Here is a 19,880-nt window from a genome sequence, read left to right as displayed (position 1 = left end):
TAACTTATTCGGTATTACTAGATAAGATACTGTATGTAAGAAGATTGCGATATATGAAACTAAACAGCTTTGGAGTAGATAATTTATGTGGAGAATGAATTGCACACATAAATGTAACTAAGTGAAGTATTTCTGATAATATACAAGAATTTTTTGTCATACTGCCGAATTACACCAAAAAAAAAAATAAAAAAGTGGTTTCTATTCTCCAAAAAACGTCGCCGGAAGACAAAAATGGATAATAAATTAGATAAGTGGTTTCAGAGCAAAAATAGCATAGAAACTTAATCTGTGTAAGTTTTCGAGTTTATTTTATCTGAAAAGATTTTATTTTAGCTAAGGAAATTACATTTTAGCCGAGGAATTTTCATTCTCGACAGCCACATTATTCATTTTAGCAAAAAAAATCTTTCCCAAATGGGGATAAACAAAATAAAGTTAGACACGTATATACAATTATCTATAACTCTTTAATTTAAAAACAAGGTACAACTGAATGAAAGATTCAATTTATTTCAAGGAGTATTTTTGAGTTATTTGTATTTTGGATTTCTTTGATTTCTTTGATTTATTGCATTACTATTTATTTTGGAGTTATTGGTATTTTGGATTTCTTTGATTTCTTTCATTACTATTTATTTTGGAGTTATTTGTATTTTGAATTTCTCCAGGACAACTAGGTGCAACTCGGGACAACTATATTTTAATTGTAGTGTTAAAAAATAAATTCCTAATATTATTTACTTAAAAGCCAATATAACTCATACCCTAAAAACTGTATCTTTTCACGTCTATACTAGAAATAATAAAATAAAACTTTGTTTTGTTCAAAGAACCAAATATTTTTGGTTTCACTTGAAACAGCCCTTATGTTATAAGGAAGTCTTTGACAATGTTATCCATCTTATGCAAGCGTCTATGCAAAAATATAGGAAATACAAAAATAATAACGCAAAATCTTTGGGGCTGCTATATAATGATCGAAATTCTTGTGGACAACAAGAACATAATAATTTATGTCGAAGGACAACTGAAAAAACTACAAAATCGATCAAAGGACAACTATTACAAATTTTGGACAACTAGACAACTAGGTACAACTATGTTGTCAGTTGTAGACACACGTGCGCTGACAAAAAGGGACATGTGCGCAGTCAAAGTACCACGTGCATGATGCGTGCTCATGTCAACTACGTGAGGGAACAAGTTTTACCCTTAACAAAACAAATGAAAGCCGCAAGTGCACAGCTAATTAGTTGTAATATTTAGGGATCGAATCCACAGAGATTTGTGTGCCTGGTATTCTTCTACGGTTTTTAACTTTATGTCTAGACTAAATTGGTTTTAAAGGTTGGTTGTTTTTCTTGCGAATTAAACTAAAACAAAAGAAAGCAAATAAATCTATCCTAAAAAGCAAGTAAAGAAAATCGAATTGAAATACAAATGGAATAAGTAAAATATCAAACTAAACAAAAATAAGGCAAGTAAAATATCGCATGAAAAGTAAATAAAGCAAGTAAATAACGAACTAAGGAAATTGAAATGCAGGTCTAAGAAAACAAGTAAAAATCGATGGAATTGTAAACTATGGCTAAAAACGCTGAGCTTTTGGGAACTCTACGGGATCATAATCGGTTTTAACATTAGTGTAGATAGATTGGGATTAACGGATAACAATATATGGATTCTAGAGCTAGAGTACGGCGGTATGACTACGTCACTGTCGTGATCATAACCAACTGTTTCTCGCAACCCTGACCAGTAGGTTTCCACTCTGGCCCTGGAAGGGAGAGAACGCAAGAGCTGCACAAGACTCGTCAATACTCACGATCTCGCCGCAGGTAGGTTTCCACTCCTACGGAAATCGCCTGTTTCATTCTAGGGCTGATACTTAATGAAAACTTTCGCAACACTAACTATCTAGATCAGATATTAGGTGATCAATCAAGCATACATGCAATAAGAACAAGAATAAACAGAGAACAGGTTGAAATCCCAGATCTATAAACCTAGATGTCTTAATCGATTATGAGAGCCCTTTTCGGGAATCCTAAGCCCAACTCGGGATCTACTCAGACATGGCTGAGTTCGACATCATCATTGGTTTTAATAAAAGTAATGAAAAACAGTAAAGAAAAGAGATAAAGAAAGCTTCTCTATTGAAGAACTCGGACTTGAACAATCTTCTACAAAAATCTCATAAAAACGGCTAAAGGAAAAGGGTTTCTGTAAAGTATGAAGGATTGTGTCTGAAAACGACATAAATGACATGTATTTATAGTCTCCAATACTCCATGGTCTCTAGGGTTCCGGAATTGAGGCTGGGAATGACTTTGGGCTTCAGATAAGTGGGCTTTAAGTCGGAGCTTGAATGCCGCGGTCGGGAGTGTTGTGACCGCAGCAATTGGCTTGTTGGCCGCGGTCGGGAAGCTTCTGACCGCGGCAAATAGCTTGTTGGCCGCGGTCGCGTGAGCTGCTGGCCGACTTCGAATGGCTCCGGGGCTAATGAAATATCTTGAGATCCAACCGTTGGAATGTCTCCAAACCAAGTGCATTTGAAAGATGGTTGATTCTTCTATAAGTTGTCCAATTTTGAGGGTGATCAGACGGTGAGAAGGTCTTCGTCTCTCCATGAGAGTTCTGACGGTCTGCATTTATCCAAAAGAGTCTTTTTATTCCATTTTATGCCTCTTTATCCCAAATTACCTGAAAAGTCTTTTAAAATCCGGAAACATAGAAATCGTTTGAAAACCTTTGAAAATGGAGTAAAAACACCTGTAAAAGATATTAAAATGATCCATAAAAATGGTCAAAATCCGGTGTTATCAACTCCCCCAAACTTAGTCTTTTGTTTGTCCTCAAACAAAACAAAGGCTAAATCTCGGCGAGAGGTTTGAAAACGCAGGAACTAAACAAAATCTTAGAGACCAAACTTCTAGACCAATATCAATCAGTATGCGTCAATCGGGAATAGCCTAGAAAATTCTCACTAGCAATACAGGCATAACTAGTCCGTTAATCTGTCATGCAGAAATCTATGCACTAAGATCTAACTTCCAGTCAACTAGCTCTTAACATTCATTAAAAATCTCGGTGGTTCTCATCAAAAAAAATCTAGGCAAGGCAATCTAGGCTAGGTGTCAAGAAGGATTATTTTGTGGGTATGACTTAAAGTGTTTAAGGGTTACCTGAAGATCTGGAGGATGCAGGACATTATGCAAAACCGCAAGAGAGAGTGAAGCTGTTGGTATCCACAGTTTTCAGTCACTTTCTTCTTGACATAGATTCATGGTCTTCTTCCTCAAGTTCTCTCCAAACTCCCCCAGACTTAGATTTTTGTAAATCTTTCAAAACAATAGCTTCTTAAACGAATATTGGTTGCTCATTGCTCCACAAATTTCGACAATCTAAGACTCATTAGGCTTTTTGTTTCCCTTTCTCTTTTCACGTTTTTTTTCTTTTTTTTTTTTTTTTAGAGATAAGGAACACCTTTAGATATAGAGTCTTAGAGAGCACGAATTTACCAGTTAATATCTGTCTTGTAAAGCTTTATTATGTTTCTGATACTCTTCCTTCGCAATTCCATTCAGTCTCCTTTGCGAGTGACTGAAAACTGCGTCGCTCCTCTTCTCTCCGACGTTTTTGCACATATCTGCTGATATAAACTAAAGAGAGAATGCATGAGGATTGAAAACAAAGGTTTTGGGTTTAGGGTATGGTACCAGATAAAGATAAACTGGTCATCTAGGACGACAAAAAGTGGTAAAAGTGAGGGTAAAAGACGTCCTAGATGTGTATGTCGATGCCTGCCTAAAATCAATGATGAGAAAATTAGATATCAATATTAAGTCCAAATAAAATGAGCTAGTATATCCTGTCAGAAAGAATCTCCATGAATAGAAGTCCTCTGGTGGGAGTTCGTAGTGCAAGTACTCTAGCTACCGCCTAGTCTAGTGCTAACCACAAATGAGCTATTATGCCTAGTGTAGAAGCGTGCAGGTCTAAATCATCATAGTTTTGCGTCAAACATTCCTGAAAAATACTTAATGTCGAATAGGTTACATACTAAAATTTAAAAAGTACTTGAAATTAAAAAGCAAAAGCAGGGAAATAATTAGTACGGATAGACATCCTCCCCCAGACTTAAATCACACTGTCCCCAGTGTGAAAAAGTTGGTGAGAAGATGGTGAATAAAAGCAAAATAAAATAAGATAAGATAAAAGAAAAGAAAATGATGATAGAACCGTGATGGTAGTGAAGTGCTGATCAATCACTCATCCTCCGAAGTGTCGTCTGCGAACTGGTGCTGCTCTTGTAAGAGGGTGACAACGCGCTCAAAGTGTCGTCCCTGTCTCTCAACTCTGCGCTCCAGATCGGAATGAGTGTGTGATGATGTAGATGATGAGGTGTGGCCGGTCGGAATAGATGGCTGAAAATGAGCACGGGCCGCAGCTGCATCACGCTTCGCCTTGGCCACTTTGTACTGGCCAATGGTGAATGGTAGACGAGGTACAGATGGCAGAAAATCATCGGATTCTGGAGTCCATCGAGGGCGTCCTCCGTTGCACAATCTCGGGATAGACGCTGAAGGTAAGCGGACTCGGTGCTCCTCGGTGCCAGTGCAATACTTGTAACCAAACCTGTCTGGATCGAAAGCGGCACGAGAGATAGTGTGATCGCGAGAGAGGTAAAGCAGATCATACCAGACATCGGGAAGTGGTTCTTCAGATGAGAAATCAAATCCTACAGCCTGTAGTATCACTGTAATAGCACTCCCGAAAGCTGGAGTAGCGTCATCGCAACCATGTAAATCATGCTTTACCTTTACCATATTCTGCGATATGATCCAGGCAAAGCAGGCAAGTCGTGGGTCGTCCATGAATGGGATCTGAAGTGTAATGAGCTCCGTCTTCAAAACACCTCCCATGTTGGCTCTAGAGAAGATCGTGTGTGCTAAGAGTTTGTGCACAACTCTCACTGCTGGGTGGCTAAGAAGGGCTGACTTAGATCTCCCACTATCATAGGCTCCATGACCCATCTCTCTCCACAGGTTAAGATCAGGTTCATCTTCAAGATAAATGCCATCAGTGTATAGAAGCTTAAGAGCTTCACAAACCTCAGAAATGGTGAGAGAATAAGGCTGTCCGCGGATAGAGAATGACAAGATTCCATCTGATGCTCTGGGGTTCCTCCTCTTTGTGTGGTGGAGTGTAACGGTCGCTAAAAGCTCACGGACTAGCTCAGGATAAGTCGGAAGGTTCAGCTCCAAGTAGGGTCTCAGCTTAAGTGCATCGATGTACCAGATCACATCCTCTCTGATTCCAAGCATCTCGAGTGTATGATAATCAATGCAAGGCGTGGGTTTGATGTTCAGCTTCTTGAAACGCCTTGCATAGTCCACTCTCAGGTTTGTCTCCCTCCCAATGTATCGAATCTGTGGTTGCTCGGGAGGTGCTCGTGTTTCCCTCGAGTGCTGGAGCAATCTCATCACATAGCTTCTTCTTCTCGGTCTGGCTTGGTTCAGCATGTACTCTCCTAGAGTAGCATCGTCGGGAATGTCATCGGAGCTGCCACCAGTTCGATGGCTCCTTCGGGATCTGGTTTCGTCCATTTTCTGCAAAATGAAATGATTCTTGGAAAAAGAGTGAATTTGGATGCTAATTTTAATACATTAAGATCTGTTATACTAATACTAGTATAAAAAGATTAATTAAAATTATGAGCAAACAAAATTGATATTAAATCTGAGAAATCAAGTAGTTCATGACTAAATTCGGATTTTTGATGTTCTCAACATAGAAATCTTCTAAAAATCGGTTTTTATGAGCAATTTCCATGTGAATTCTAAAGATTACCCAATACTAATCACTAATCACACAAGAATAAATCAAATTCATCAATTTTGCTTTTCCAAATTTGATTTTTTATTAAGCATGTAGAATCCAAATTTCAAAAATCTCAATTCCTCTTAAGCTAGGTGCTAAAATCGATTTTTAGATAACTTAAATGGATAATCTATCATTCTTAAGCTATTTCCACCATCAATAGACCAAGATTTGGGTTTTTAAAGAAAACCCTAAATTCAAAATCGAGTAAGAATGGTGAGTTTGAGGTTCATACCTTGCTGGAAGGAGAGAATTGATGGCAGAATTGAAATCAGCTTTGAAAAAAAGTGAGGTTTGAGCCAAAAATCTCTTAAAAAGCTTAAGAATTGAAAAATGTGTTCTTTCTCCTAAATCTCTAAGTCTTTTGGAAGAGAAGAGAAGAAAGAGTTTTGATCCAAAAAGTTTGTTTCTTTTCTTTAAAAAGCGTTTTTGAAGCAAAAACGGAAAATTTCTGGAAATTTTTAAGTTTACGGGAACTTACATTTTCTTGTTTGCACATTAGGAAAGTTTAAAACTTACGGAGGATCTTTTCGGGTTTTACCGGGAACATTTCGGGAAACACCGGGAATCACCAGGCAAGACTGGGAATCACCAGGTAAAACTAGGTAAACACGAGGCAACACCGGGAATCACCAGGCAAACACCAGGCAACACCGGGAAAACACCAGGCAACACCGGGAAAACACCAGGCAACACCAGGAAAACACCAAGCAACACTGGGAATCACCAGGCAAACACCGGGAATCACCAGGCAAACACCAGGCAACACCGGGAAGCGGCAGAAATCCGCGGAATCACCTCAACGACCAACGGCCGCGGTCAGGAGACGCGCGACCGCGGTGGTTGAGGGCTCGGCCGCTGTCACATTCACGGTGCCGTGGTCGATGCACCTTTGGCCGCGGTTCCGTCAGTTGCGACCGCGGGTCTTCCTCCTGCGGCCTATTGTCTAGTCTTCTCGTCTTTGCTGGGCCGAGCAGCTAAAAACCTACCTTTTTTTTCTTGGTTTTTCTAATTTTCTGATTTTTTTGTGTTTTTGTTTTATAAAATACCTAAAACTTAAAAAGAAAAAGAAAGCATAAATTCTAAAAAGGAAAAGAAAACTAAAAGAAAGAGTACCAAAATGGGTTGCCTCCCATTAAGCGCTTTTGTTTTAAGTCGTTTAGCTCGACGTAAGCACGAGGAATCAGGCTGATTTGAATGGCACTCCACTTGATGTGCCTTTATCACTTCCGATTGGTGGAGGTTTTACTTCTTCTCCTTGAAGAGAAGTCTTCTTACCTTTACTCTTCTTTTGGACTTTAATGTTGTTCAGAACCCTTTTTGTGTTTTTGATCAGCTCCTGGATTTGGTCCTCACTAGTTTCTGTTGTGTCCGGTGGAATGATGATCTTGATCTTTGCAAAAGCTTTCGGCTTCTCCTTTTCTTTCTCTTTTGGCCTGTTTCCTTTACTTGGAAATTCATCTAAGATAGTAGGATAGTACCTTTTTCTGTCCACATTGAGGAAAACATCATGCCGGTTTGCGTGATCGATTATTGCTCCTACTATAGCTAGGAATGGTCTCCCGAAAATGAGTGGCCTCTCCTTGTCTTTATCCATCTCCAGGACTTGGAAATCTGCTGGAACAATCTTATCTCCCACTAGAACTTGTAGATCATGAATCGCCCCTTCAGTATCTTTTTGAGATGAATCTCCAAAGATAACCTTAACCGTCGATGTCCTTAAGGTTTTTATGCCCAATTTTTCAGCAAATGTCTTAGACATGATGTTGACATTGGCTCCGGAATCGCACAAGCAGTCTGTAAACTTGATTCCTGAAATGAAACATTGGAAAACAAAACGTCCCGGATCTTTGGCTTTGGTAAGCCTTTGAAATGGTGATCGTTCGGGTACCGTAAACGGTGGCTGCTTGGGATCGATATCCTTGTACAGTGGTACAAAGATTGGGGTTTCTTCTTTCTTTCCATCGTTTCCGGCCTCTTCTTCGGGCATTGTGGTTATGGCGTTGCAAAACTCTTAGGGTTATCTTCAACTCTTCCTGAAAGAACTCCACTTTGCCTCTTCATAGAGTCGGCTGTTTGGGCGACTTGCACATCTAACTTTTTTACGTGCGAAGATAAAGATTCAAACTTACCATTCAGATCATTGTACATGCAGTCCACTTTCACGTTCACGTCTTTAGATGCTTTTTTGTTCGTCATAACAAGCTGTTGGATTGACTGTTCAAGTCTACCGATTTGTGAAGCTAGCTGGTTCGTAGTGACTCCCTGGTGTTGTACAAATTGATTGTTAAAACCCGTACCTTGGTAGTTATATGGCTGTCGCGGTTGATATGGTACTATTCCTCCAAAGTTTCCACCTTGAAACTTGTTTTGGAATGATTTTTGCTGAGGTAGGTAGTACTGATCTTGAGGGTTCTCCACATTTGGATTGCGGTAAGAGAGATCGTTGTAATTTGCATTCCGGAAGTTGTTGTTGGAGCGATTTTGGTATGGCACCAGTGCTCCTACGTAGTTCACATCTTCTTCTTGAAATGCTTGATTAATGTGATCGATATCACTAGGTCCTTCCTCTTCTGCGCCATTGTTGGTTTCACAGGCATGGATCGGGCGATTGTTGCTCTTCAGAAGCTGGCTCACCATGTTCTTCAACTCGGTTATCTCCTTGTTGTCTGTTCCGGCTTGCTTCATCGATCGATCGTATTCAGTACAGTCATTGCTATTGGCTTGAGCCAAATTTTCGATGAGGGCTCTTCCTTGGGTTATCGTCTTTTGCCCAAAATCTCCATTGCTAGCTCTATCAAGTGAAAGTTTGTATTTTGGTTGCAAACCTCGGTAAAATGTGCTCAGCAGGCTTGATCCATGAAATCCATGATGAGGGCAATCACGTTCATACTCCTTAAAACATTCCCAAACTTCATAGAAAGATTCAGTTGGCCCTTGTTGAAAGGTTGAGATCTTCGTTCTCAAATTGTTCGACCTTGACTTAGTGTAGAAGTGGTTCAGGAAAGCAGTTCTACATTCTTCCCAATTAGTAATCGATCCTGTGGGCAAAGACTTCAACCAACGGTGAGCTTTATCTGCTAATGAAAAAGGGAACAACTTACACTTTAAATAGTCAGGTGGAACTTGGTTTGTTCTCATCATGCTGCAAATTTTTTCAAAAAGCTCGATATGGTCCATTGGGTGCTCAGAAGGAACTCCATGGAACTGGTTTTGCTTCACCAATGAGATGATTTGAGGCTTGACTTCAAACTCATTCCGGTTTGGAAATGGTACTTGAATCGCATATCGATTCTGAAAATTTTGAGTAGGTGCATCAAAATCAGCTATGCGATGGTTCCTAGCTTGTCTTCGATGTTGATTTGCTGGCGGAATAGGGCGGTGAACGCGTTCATTCGGCTGCATTGCTGGGTGGTCACCATCGGCTACATTGATGGGTGGATCAAGGTCTTCACGTCCTTCTCTCTCTCGGTTCTGGTGGTTTCTTGGAAGAACCTCATCCTCCTCTCCATCTTGTAGAGCATGATCACCTTCTATGTGATCATTCTCTTCGTTTTCTCCATGTTCGGACCCGTCTTGGTCCATATTTAAATTTCGATTAATAGGATATCCAGGCTGGTCATCGTTGGCCATTCCTTGCGTTCGTCTAAGTCTTCGAAGTTCTCTTTCGTGTCTGTCTATCTCGTCTAGAATTGGAATGTCTCATGCAGGTCTACGCCTGGTATTCATGCAATTCAGAGAAAAACAAAAGAAGGGAAAGATAGTTCAGAAAAACTTTAAGAAAGAACTAGAGATCAGATGTCTAGAACAGAAGTTAAAACAAGAAAAATAGCAAAAGGCAGCGAAACAAATCCCCGGCAACGGCGCCAAAAACTTGATGCGTGCTTGTGTCAACTACGTGAGGGAACAAGTTTTACCCTTAACAAAACAAATGAAAGCCGCAAGTGCACAGCTAATCAGTTGTAGTATTTAGGGATCGAATCCACAGAGATTTGTGTGCCTGGTATTCTTCTACGGTTTTTAACTTTATGTCTAGACTAAATTGGTTTTAAAGGTTGGTTGTTTTTCTTGCGAATTAAACTAAAACAAAAGAAAGCAAATAAATCTATCCTAAAAAGCAAGTAAAGAAAATCGAATTGAAATACAAATGGAATAAGTAAAATATCGAACTAAACAAAAATAAGGCAAGTAAAATATCGCATGAAAAGTAAATAAAGCAAGTAAATAACGAACTAAGGAAATTGAAATGCAGGTCTAAGAAAGCAAGTAAAAATTGATGGAATTGTAAACTATAGCTAAAAACGCTGAGCTTTTGGGAACTCTAGGGGATCATAATCGGTTTTAACATTAGTGTAGATAGATTGGGATTGACGGATAACAATATATGGGTTCTAGAGCTAGAGTACGGCGGTATGACTACGTCACTGTCGTGATCATAACCAACTGTTTCTCGCAACCCTGACCAGTAGGTTTCCACTCTGGCCCTGGAAGGGAGAGAACATAAGAGCTGCACAAGACTCGTCAATACTCACGATCTCGCCGCAGGTAGGTTTTCACTCCTACGGAAAAATCGCCTGTTTCATTCTAGGGCTGATACTTAATGAAAACTTTCGCAACACTAACTATCTAGATCAGATACTAGGTGATCAATCAAGCATACATGCAATAAGAACAAGAATAAACAGAGAACAGGTCGAAATCCCAGATCTATAAACCTAGATGTCTTAATCGATTATGAGAGCCCCTTTCGGGAACCCTAAGCCCAACTCGGGATCTACTCAGACATAGCTGAGTTCGACATCATCATTGGTTTTAATAAAAGTAATGAAAAACAGTAAAGAAAAGAGATAAAGAAAACTTCTCTATTGAAGAACTCGGACTTGAACAATCTTCTACAAAAATCTCATAAAAACGGCTAAAGGAAAAGGGTTTCTGTAAAGTATGAAGGGTTGTGTCTAAAAATGACATAAATGACATGTATTTATAGTCTCCAATACTCCATGGTCTCTAGGGTCCCGGAATTGAGGCTGGGAATGACTTTGGGCTTCAGATAAATGGGCTTTAAGTCGGAGCTTGAATGCCGCGGTCGGGAGTGTTGTGACCGCAGCAATTGGCTTGTCGGCCGCGGTCGGGAAGCTTCTGACCGCGGCAAATAGCTTGTTGGCCGCGGTCGCGTGAGCTGCTGGCCGAGTTCGAATGGCTCCGGGGCTAATGAAATATCTTGAGATCCAACCGGTGGAATGTCTCCAAACCAAGTGCATTTGAAAGCTGGTTGATTCTTCTATAAGTTGCCCAATTTTGAGGGTGATCAGACGGTGAGAAGGTCTTCGTCTCTCCATGAGAGTTCTGACGGTCTGCATTTATCCAAAAGAGTCTTTTTGTTCCATTTTATGCCTCTTTATCCCAAATTACCTGAAAAGTCTTTTAAAATCTGGAAACATAGAAATCCTTTGAAAACCTTTGAAAATAGAGTAAAAACACCTGTAAAAGATATTAAAATGATCCATAAAAATGGTCAACATCCGGTGTTATCAGTGCGCCGTCAATTTTGTACATAGTTGTATCCAGTTGTCCAAAATTTTTCATAGTTGTCCTTTGGCAATTTTAGCAATTTTTTCAGTTGTCCCTTGATATAAATTATTACTTTGTAGTTGTTCACATGATTTTCGACTATTGTAGTCCATTTACAACATTTTCATATTATAATTTATGCAAAATCATATTTTTGGCTCTTTTCCATCATAAGATTGTTAACATCATCAAAGTCTTCTTTGTATCATAAAAGGTGTTTGATGTGAAACCAATAATATGTATTAAAAAAATGATAATTTCATGTTATCCATCTTTTTAATTTTATTCCTTATAGTTTACAACTTTTTTATATTTTTAGGTGAATGTTTGCTTTTTATATTTATACTTTTCTTACTATTATTTTTTAATGAAAGAAATGCATATAGTTGTACATATGTGTCCAGTTGTACCTTGTTTATTTCCATCCGGAAAGCATCCTCAGCTAAAAATGAAATCCTTTAGACTAGATTAACTTTTCTAAGTGTCTAGTTATCCGTCCTATGTGCAATGTCAATTTTTGTATATAGTTGTACCTAATTGTACTAGTTTTTCTCCTCTGCAGATTTGGTGATGAATTCAGGTATAATTATAATTTACCTAAGAATCACTATGATTCAACAACTTTATTTAAGAAATTATCCATGCAAATACCTAATCGTCAGATAAAACTGGGTTACCAATTCGATTTGCAATTATAATAGAAGAATTTTCAATCAGTAATTCTTTAAGTTGTCTTAGTTATACCTAATTGTACCAGTTGTCCTCTATCTCATAGTTGTACCAGTTGTACTAGTTGTCCTCTTATCTCTTAGTTGTACCATTTGTACCAGTTGTCATTCTCTGCAGATTTGGTGATGAACTCGGGTTTCAATTCCAATTTACCTAAGAATCATTACGATTCAACAACTATATTCGATAAATTATCTATGCAAAGACCTAATCGTCACATAAATTAGGTTATCAACCCGATTTGCATACTGAACAAGCAATTTTGACAAATCTAATCCCTAAATTGTGAAATTCTTTAATCTCCAAATAAAAACCTAACTGGGTTTTGAAACTTCAACAATGGTGGTGGAGAAAGGAGATAAAGACAAGAAACTGATTACAGAGGATAAAGAAGGAGAAGAGGAAGAAGAGGAAGAAGAGGCAAAGGCAAAGGATGAGATTTAGAAGGTTTGGGGTTGAAGATGATGACATGAATTGGGAAGAAAAGAACAACAAAAATCATATTTTTTAATTAATTTTCGTTTTAATTTTAATATAATAATTATGAAATTATTTAAATATTAATTTTTGAATAAAATCAGATATGCCATAAACCAATTCATTAAGGATAAAATGAGATTTTCATTGATTTATGGCACTCAGACTCTAATATGGCACAGCAGATTTTTTGTTTCTAAATTATGGCATCTGAGCCATTCTTTCATGCAAATCGCTTAAACTCCTCATTCTTAACCCTAAACCCACAAAATCACAATTCAAAAAAATAATTAAACCGAAATTGTACAAAAAAATCCGGGGTTAACTTTGTTACACCCCCTTGGCCCCTCAAGTCTAGCAGCCCAACTTATTTCCCCCAGGACTATTGATCTCATCGTTAAACCCCCTAAATGTGTGAGTCAAAACTTGCACAACCAGAAATTTGTTAAGGAAAACTTTGAGAGATCGGAAACTTCTAGGGTTTATCGCTAAAAACAGTAAGATCAAAGAAAGTTTTTATTGCTGTGAAGTGTTTAGGTTTTATTGCTCTCGAGTTGTCCAAGTTCCAGAATGAATCGTATACATCGTCTATTTATACTAATTCTCTGAACCGCCTAGCCGAGAATCTCGGGAGAGATTTTTGGAATATTTCCTTATCGCCTCGTGCGGCTCACCGCCTTTGTAATTCGCCTAGGGTTTCTATGGGCTTCGTCTCTCAAGGCCTTGGTTTGGCCCATCTGAACTTCTCCACGGCTCGGCCCGCTTGCCATTTGAGTCGAGACCTGATTTGGTCCACCTCACCGAGGCGCGGCTCGGCCCAAGGATGTTGAAGTGCGGCTCGGCCCATTTCTCATGATACGGCTCGACCCATCTATCTTTCTTCATGGCTCTCCCCATTGGTCCATCTTCACGGCTCTCCTACTTGGTGACCACGGCCCTCCCACTTGTCTTGGTGACCATGGCTCTCCCACTTGTCTTGGTGACCACGGCTCTCCCACTTGTCTTGGTGAGCACGGCTCGGCCCCTGTTTGGTAGACAGCTCGGCTGCTTTGTCTTTCTTCTATACTTAGTCATTCTGAGATGGTTTTATCTGCTTGGGGTGAAAACCGACCCCAACAGTTAGCCCCCCAGCTCACCAGTTTCGGAGGCGAGAATGACGAGGTCCATTACTCCTGACTATAGGATAAACCATCGAGTCAAGCTGTTTCGACTTAAGCCTAGGCGAGGTGTTTCGGGAATATAGATGTCGAGGCGTTCCCAAAGGATGCCGAGGATGCCGAGGCGTTTCAAGAGGGTGCTGAGGACGCCGAGGTGTTAAGGGCGAGGCGATTAGTATTGGCGAGCTGTGACGAGGCGATTTAAGAAGGTTATGCCGAGCCGAATAAATGGCGAGGCGTTTCGAGAGAAAGTTGGTGCCGAGCCATTTTATTAACGACGAGGCGTTTCAAGAGAGAGTTAATGCTGAGCCGTTTCGTTAACGACGAGGCGTTTCAAGAGAGAGTTAATGTCGAGCCATTTCGTTAACGATGAGATGTTTCAGGAGAGAGTTAATGCCGAGCTGTTTCGTTAACGACGAGGCGTTACTAAGGTAAGATGTCGGGTGAAAGCTCGGGTATCCCAACCGTTGGTCTTCCGAAAGAAAATTCCTGATCTATTGGCGCGTGCAACCGACGCGGTTCGAGCCAGCTAATTCACCGCAGATCCCACGCGCTGTTGGACGGTTTCCCGAGGTTCACACGGAATTCACGCGCTTTGGTTTTCCTATAAATAGGCGAGCTCCTTCATTCTTCCTCATTATCTTCAGATTCACTCGTTTTCACTAAAGGTAGCTCTCCCTTCTCTCTTCTTTCTCTCTCTAGTTTATTTATTTTCCGGTTAGGAAATCTGAGGTCTCCGCCGTTCCAGATCTTTTTCCGGCGGAGGTTCGTCGAGTCGTGCTGTAATTCCTGTATAAGTTGTAAATTCTGTCGAGCCGCTCCGATGATTCGCTGGATTCACTCTTTCATTACGAGCCGAGCCGCGTAGATGTCGAGGCGAGAGGTACAGCAGAATCCTCCAAGGCGTCTGTTTCACCGACCCCTTCCAATCGTTCGTCTGACGAGGCGTCAAATCATGCAAATCTGTTAGATGTCGGTTCTCCAGATGACGAGTCGTCGGTTTCGACGAGCCGTCCCCAGGATCACGTTCCTGATGAAGATATTGATCGCGCCGCACTCAAAGCCGAGGAGGAGGCATTTCCCTTTGACCTATTTGAGGCGAAGCGTGAGTTGAAACGTCTCATGGCGTCCCGAGGTGCTTCCACATCTGGGCGAGGGCCACGAGTTAAGAGACAAAAGCCTGACCCTCCTGGCTCTACGCTTTGCTCCCTTGAATCGCTCGAGGCGTTGAGGCATCGCTTCGGGATATTCGAGGCAGTGGAGTTTGTCGTCCCAGAAAAGAGCAACCGAGCCGACAAGCCTCCAGAGAATCACTTCACTCTGTACGAGGCGTTCTTCGAGCTTTGCTTTCTCTGGTTCCTGATCCCCGGAGTGATCCTCGAATACCTCTGGAAACATGGGATCTCGATTGGGCAAATCATGCCGAGGGGGTTACGGCATATGATCGGCATCTTAGTTTGAAGCTTTGAATGCGGGCTTGATATCGAGCTGAATCACCTGCTGAACTTGCTGGAAATCAGGAAAGCTCCGAAAGAAAATAGATTCTATATTTCCAACAAGGCGAAGCGATGGATTATAGGCGGTTTTCCCAGCAAGGATCAGTTTTGGACTGAACGCTTCTTCTACGTCTTGGTGAACGAGGCGTCGGTCGGCGAGGATTACGTTCAAAGAACCAAGACCGCCTAGGGATCACTTGGTAGCTGACCCGAAGCTTTGCCTCGGCTCGGAACTGTTTTTTTGGTATCCTCTTCCCTTACTGAATTTTTCCTTTCTTTATTGCTTTGTTTTGCAGTTCGGAGCTTTCTTCCCCCGATTCCCGATGACCTCTTTACTGTTCGAGACTCTCTTTCGGCGCGGAAGGTTAATTGGAGGAAGAATTTTACCCTCGAAAGAGTAGAAAAAGCGCGAGCCATCCTTGCCGAAGTCCCCGGCAGTTCTTCGTCCTCCAGTTCTTTAAGAGATACCCGAGAGAAGATGGTGATAATCACTCTCAGAGACAGGAAAAGGCGCGACGAGAGCTGACCGCTAAGTTTCAGGAGCGCCTCGCCAAAGTAGAAGAGGGTCTGGCCAAGCTCGAGAAGGCCAAAACCGACGAGAACGTGCTGGGGCAAATCAAGGGTAACCTTACGATGATCGCTGATCTGAGGAAAACAGACGCCCCGACGCTCGACTACGAGGAGGCAAAGCTGAATAGCTGGGAGAGTAATACGCCGATGACGAGGCGTACGAGCGCATCGCCTCCGAGATTCGTGGCGAGCTGGTTTTTTTGCCCGTCTCGCCGGACTCGGTGGACACCAGCCTTGGCAACGAGCCGCTTGAAGAGACGGCGGCCAACCTGGGCGTCGCGGATCCGAACGGATCGAACGCGGGAACGCCGGCCCTCTCAAACCTCCTTGCCGAGCGCGAAACGCAGTCCGCGGCCCGATCTTCTCCGTTTTCTCCTATTTTCGTCTCACATGCTTCTGTACTTAGTATTTCTATCTGCTTTTTGAACTTGTATGTAACCGGTGCCTGGATGGCTTTATCCACCTGACAATTGTTATTTCTTTTGCATTTGGTTATGTTATTTTTTCCTTAGCCGTTTTCTGATTCAGTTGTCTCTAACGATCCGTGAGAAGTTTTACGATGTTGGTTTTTAGAAAAAAATGTTAAGGATGAAAATTGTTGTGTCGAGAATGATTTTGATTGCTTCCTTAGCCGAAATTTTTGAAATTGATAGAAATACGGGCTAAGGGGTGAGTTGTTTTAAGGATCTCGTTTGGATTCTTAATCCCGAGCTGGGAGTTAGTTTTGTGGAACGTCTTTTAGGCGATGCTGGAAAGTTTTTAAGTGATAATGCCGAGGCAAATTTTTGCTGGCAATGCCGAGCCGTATTTATCGACGAGGCGTTTTTGCTGTGCATGGTGCCGAGCCGTGTAAACGACGAGGCGTTTTCTCTTTGCGTGGTGCCGAGCCGTGTAAACGACGAGGCGTTTTGTTTTTGTTAGACAAGGATGATTTGGTAGTCTCATTGAATTTGACTATGGACCGGCGTTTTCGAGAGGATGAGTATGTTTGTCCGGGTTCTAAGAGTTACTTCGGTTTTAGAGGAAGCGATGTAGTCTCGACTTATAATCTCGTGTGCGATAGTAAACTGTGGTGACCTGATACGTTTTTGGTCTGATATTTGTATAGCGCGCTTAACTTTTATCCGTAGAGGATGTAACTTGCACCCTCGTCCTAGGAAAGGTGGTAAAAGTCCGTTTAGAGAACTTTGTATTCGTTGCCCCGTTGTGGCCAGCAACGAGACGAGGCGTTCGGAGGCTTAGTTTGCCGAACTGAAACTGAGGACCAATAAAGGTCTGAGGTAATCAGGTCATGATATCATGCCGAAGTGGTATGATTACTCGCCGAAGTGATGAGTGAAAGAATTTAAAAAATCCGAGCTTGTTAAAATAAGTTGTTGATTTAGAAAGAATGAGAAACTAGCCGAAGCGATAATGAATGAACTAGAAATCCGAGGTAAACATGAAATAAGTAGATGATTCAAAACGAACCGAAAATGGGCCGAAGTGGCGATGTTCCTAAGTGAGCAAGCTAAAATTGTAGAGTTAAAGGAGGTATGTGTATACGTACCCACTCCCCCCCCTTTTTTAGGAGGGGGGACAGTTGAACCCGTCTGAGGACAAGCTGCCTACGTATCCTTTGCAGGGATCAAGCCGTCTCGTAGTTCATGTTGGCCGTGCTGTAGCTTTAGTGATAATACTTCTTTAGATGCATTGCGTTCCACGACCTTGGAATCGCTTCGTCAGCTAGTGTCTCGAGTTCGTAGACTCCTAGATGAACCACTTTTGTAACCTTGTAAGGACCTTCCCAATTTGCTCCGAGCTTTCATGCGTTCTTATCGGCAGTGTTTTGGAAGACCTTTCGGAGGACGAGCTCCCCTTCTTTGAATCTTCGACTACGAACGTTTTTGTTGTAGTATCTCGCCGTTGCTTGTTGATAGTTCTGGATTCGGATTAAGGCTTGGTCGCGCTTTTCGTTGATTAGGTCGAGCTCATCTAGCATCATTGAGTGGTTCAAGCCCTCCTGTCCTGGTAGAAGTCTTCGTCGACTACCTGGGAAATCCACCTCGGGGGGAATTACGCACTCTGTTCCGTAGACCAAAGCGAATGGAGTTTCCCCTGTGGCTCAGCGCGGAGTTGTCCGATGAGACCAAAGGACTCCTTCGAGTTCGTCTGCCCACCGTCCTTTCTTGGCGTCGAGCCTCTTTTTCAGACCGTCGAGGATCGTCTTGTTGGCTGCCTCGGCTTGCCCATTCCCTTGAGGGTATCTTGGCGTAGATTTGCTTAGGCGGATTTTCCACTTCTCGCAGAAGGCTTCAAAGCGTGTTGAGATGAACTGGGATCCGTTGTCGGTGACTATCTCGTAGGGGACCCCGTGTCTGCAGATGATATTTTTCCAGACGAAGTGTTCGACTTGAACATCCTTTTATGCTTGCGTAGGAATCGGCCTCGACCCACTTGGAAAAGTAATCCGTGAGGACGAGCAAAAAATGCTTCTGCTTCGAGCGATGTAGAGGTCCGACGATGTCCATCGACCATCTCATGAACGGATAAGGTGACGAAATTGACGAGAGCAACTCGGTAGGTTGATGAATTGTTGGAGCGTGCCGTTGACACTTCTCGCACTTTGCTGTAAATTTTTCGCAGTCCTTGACCATCGTAGGCCAGAAGTAGCCGTGCCGTTTTATCTTGATAGCGAGTGACCTTCCGCTGGAATGGTTCCTGCACGCGCCGCTGTGCACCTCGTGCATGATCTTTCTTGCCTCCGGTCCTTCGACGCATGTCATGAGAGGCCCTGAAAATCTCCATTTAAACACCTCGCCATCGACGAGGACATACCGCGCGGCCTGAGCTTTTAGTTTGCGGGCTTCCCATTTTGTCGGTTGGCACCTCTCCATCGGCGATATACACTCGGATAGCTCCGAGCCATTCTCTGTCGCAGCCGTACTCCGGCTCGGCTGGTGAGGCGTCTTCATCCATAGGAATGGCTTCGTCGTCCTATGGTTCTTGTTCAGGAGGATTTATCAGCCAAACTCCTTCCACCTCTTCGATGCTAGGACGTTCGATGAATTCGACTGGGATCGTCCGTCGGAGGTCTGGGTCCGAGGTCGAAGCGAGTGCCACCAAGGCGACGGCCGAGGTGTTTTCTCCTGGGGGGATTCGCGTGAGTTCGAACTCGTCGAACTTTTGCACCAACTCTCGGACCACCTTGAGATAGGCTCCTATTCGTCCGTCCTTCGCCACATATTCTCCGTTGAACTGGCATGCTACGAGCTGTGAATCACAAAAAGTCCTTATCTTTCGAACCCCGATTCCCTGCGCTAATCGTATGCCGGCGATCAGTGCTTCGTATTCTGCTTCGTTGTTCGAGGCGTGGAAGTTCAGGCGAAAAGACTGCTCCAATATTTCTCCAGTGGGAGAGGTGAGACGGATTCCTATTCCCGAGCCATGTTTAGACGACGAGCCGTCGACGTGCAGCGTCCATACTTCGTCTAGAGTCGGCTCGTTTGTTGCTTCGGCTGGAAGTTCAATGAGAAAATCTGCGAGCACCTGTGACTTTACAGACAACTTGTTCCGATACTCGATGTCGTATTCGCTTAGCTCTATGGCCCACTTGGCGAGCCGACCGGATTGGCTAGGGCTGTGTAGGATCGAGCGCAGCGCAAGTGTAGCGAGCACAACAATCGAATGTGATTGAAAATACGGGCGCAGTTTGTGAGCCGAGACTACGAGGGCTAGGGCGACCTTCTCGATCTGGGGGTAGCGGATCTCGGCGTCGGTCAGTGTCTGGCTGATGTAGAAAATGGATTTTTGCTCGGATCGTTCTTCTCTGATAAGCACTCCTCTTACAGCTGTGGTAGACACTGCGATGTAGAGGAAGAGCGGCTCTCCTTCGACTGGTTTTGCTAAGATCGGTGGACTCGCCAGATAATTCTTCAATTCCTGGAAAGCCGCTTCGCATCGCTCGTCCCACTCAAATTTCTTGTTTCCTCGGAGGGTGTCGTAGAAGGGCAGG

At 42.5% G+C, this 19,880-nt stretch overlaps 1 non-coding gene across 1 annotated transcript; it reads left to right on the top strand.

Moving 5' to 3' along the window:
* Positions 1-8,749: 8,749 nt before the first annotated feature.
* On the top strand, positions 8,750-8,856 carry LOC112083182. Its single transcript, XR_002897481.1, has one exon. It is a non-coding gene; the product is annotated as a small nucleolar RNA R71 (small nucleolar RNA).
* The last annotated feature ends 11,024 nt before the right edge of the window (positions 8,857-19,880 follow it).

Source organism: Eutrema salsugineum, unplaced genomic scaffold (genome assembly GCF_000478725.1).
Source record: "Eutrema salsugineum unplaced genomic scaffold, Eutsalg1_0 scaffold_7, whole genome shotgun sequence".
Taxonomy (NCBI): domain Eukaryota; kingdom Viridiplantae; phylum Streptophyta; class Magnoliopsida; order Brassicales; family Brassicaceae; genus Eutrema; species Eutrema salsugineum.
This window is presented reverse-complemented; position numbering and strand designations above follow the sequence as displayed.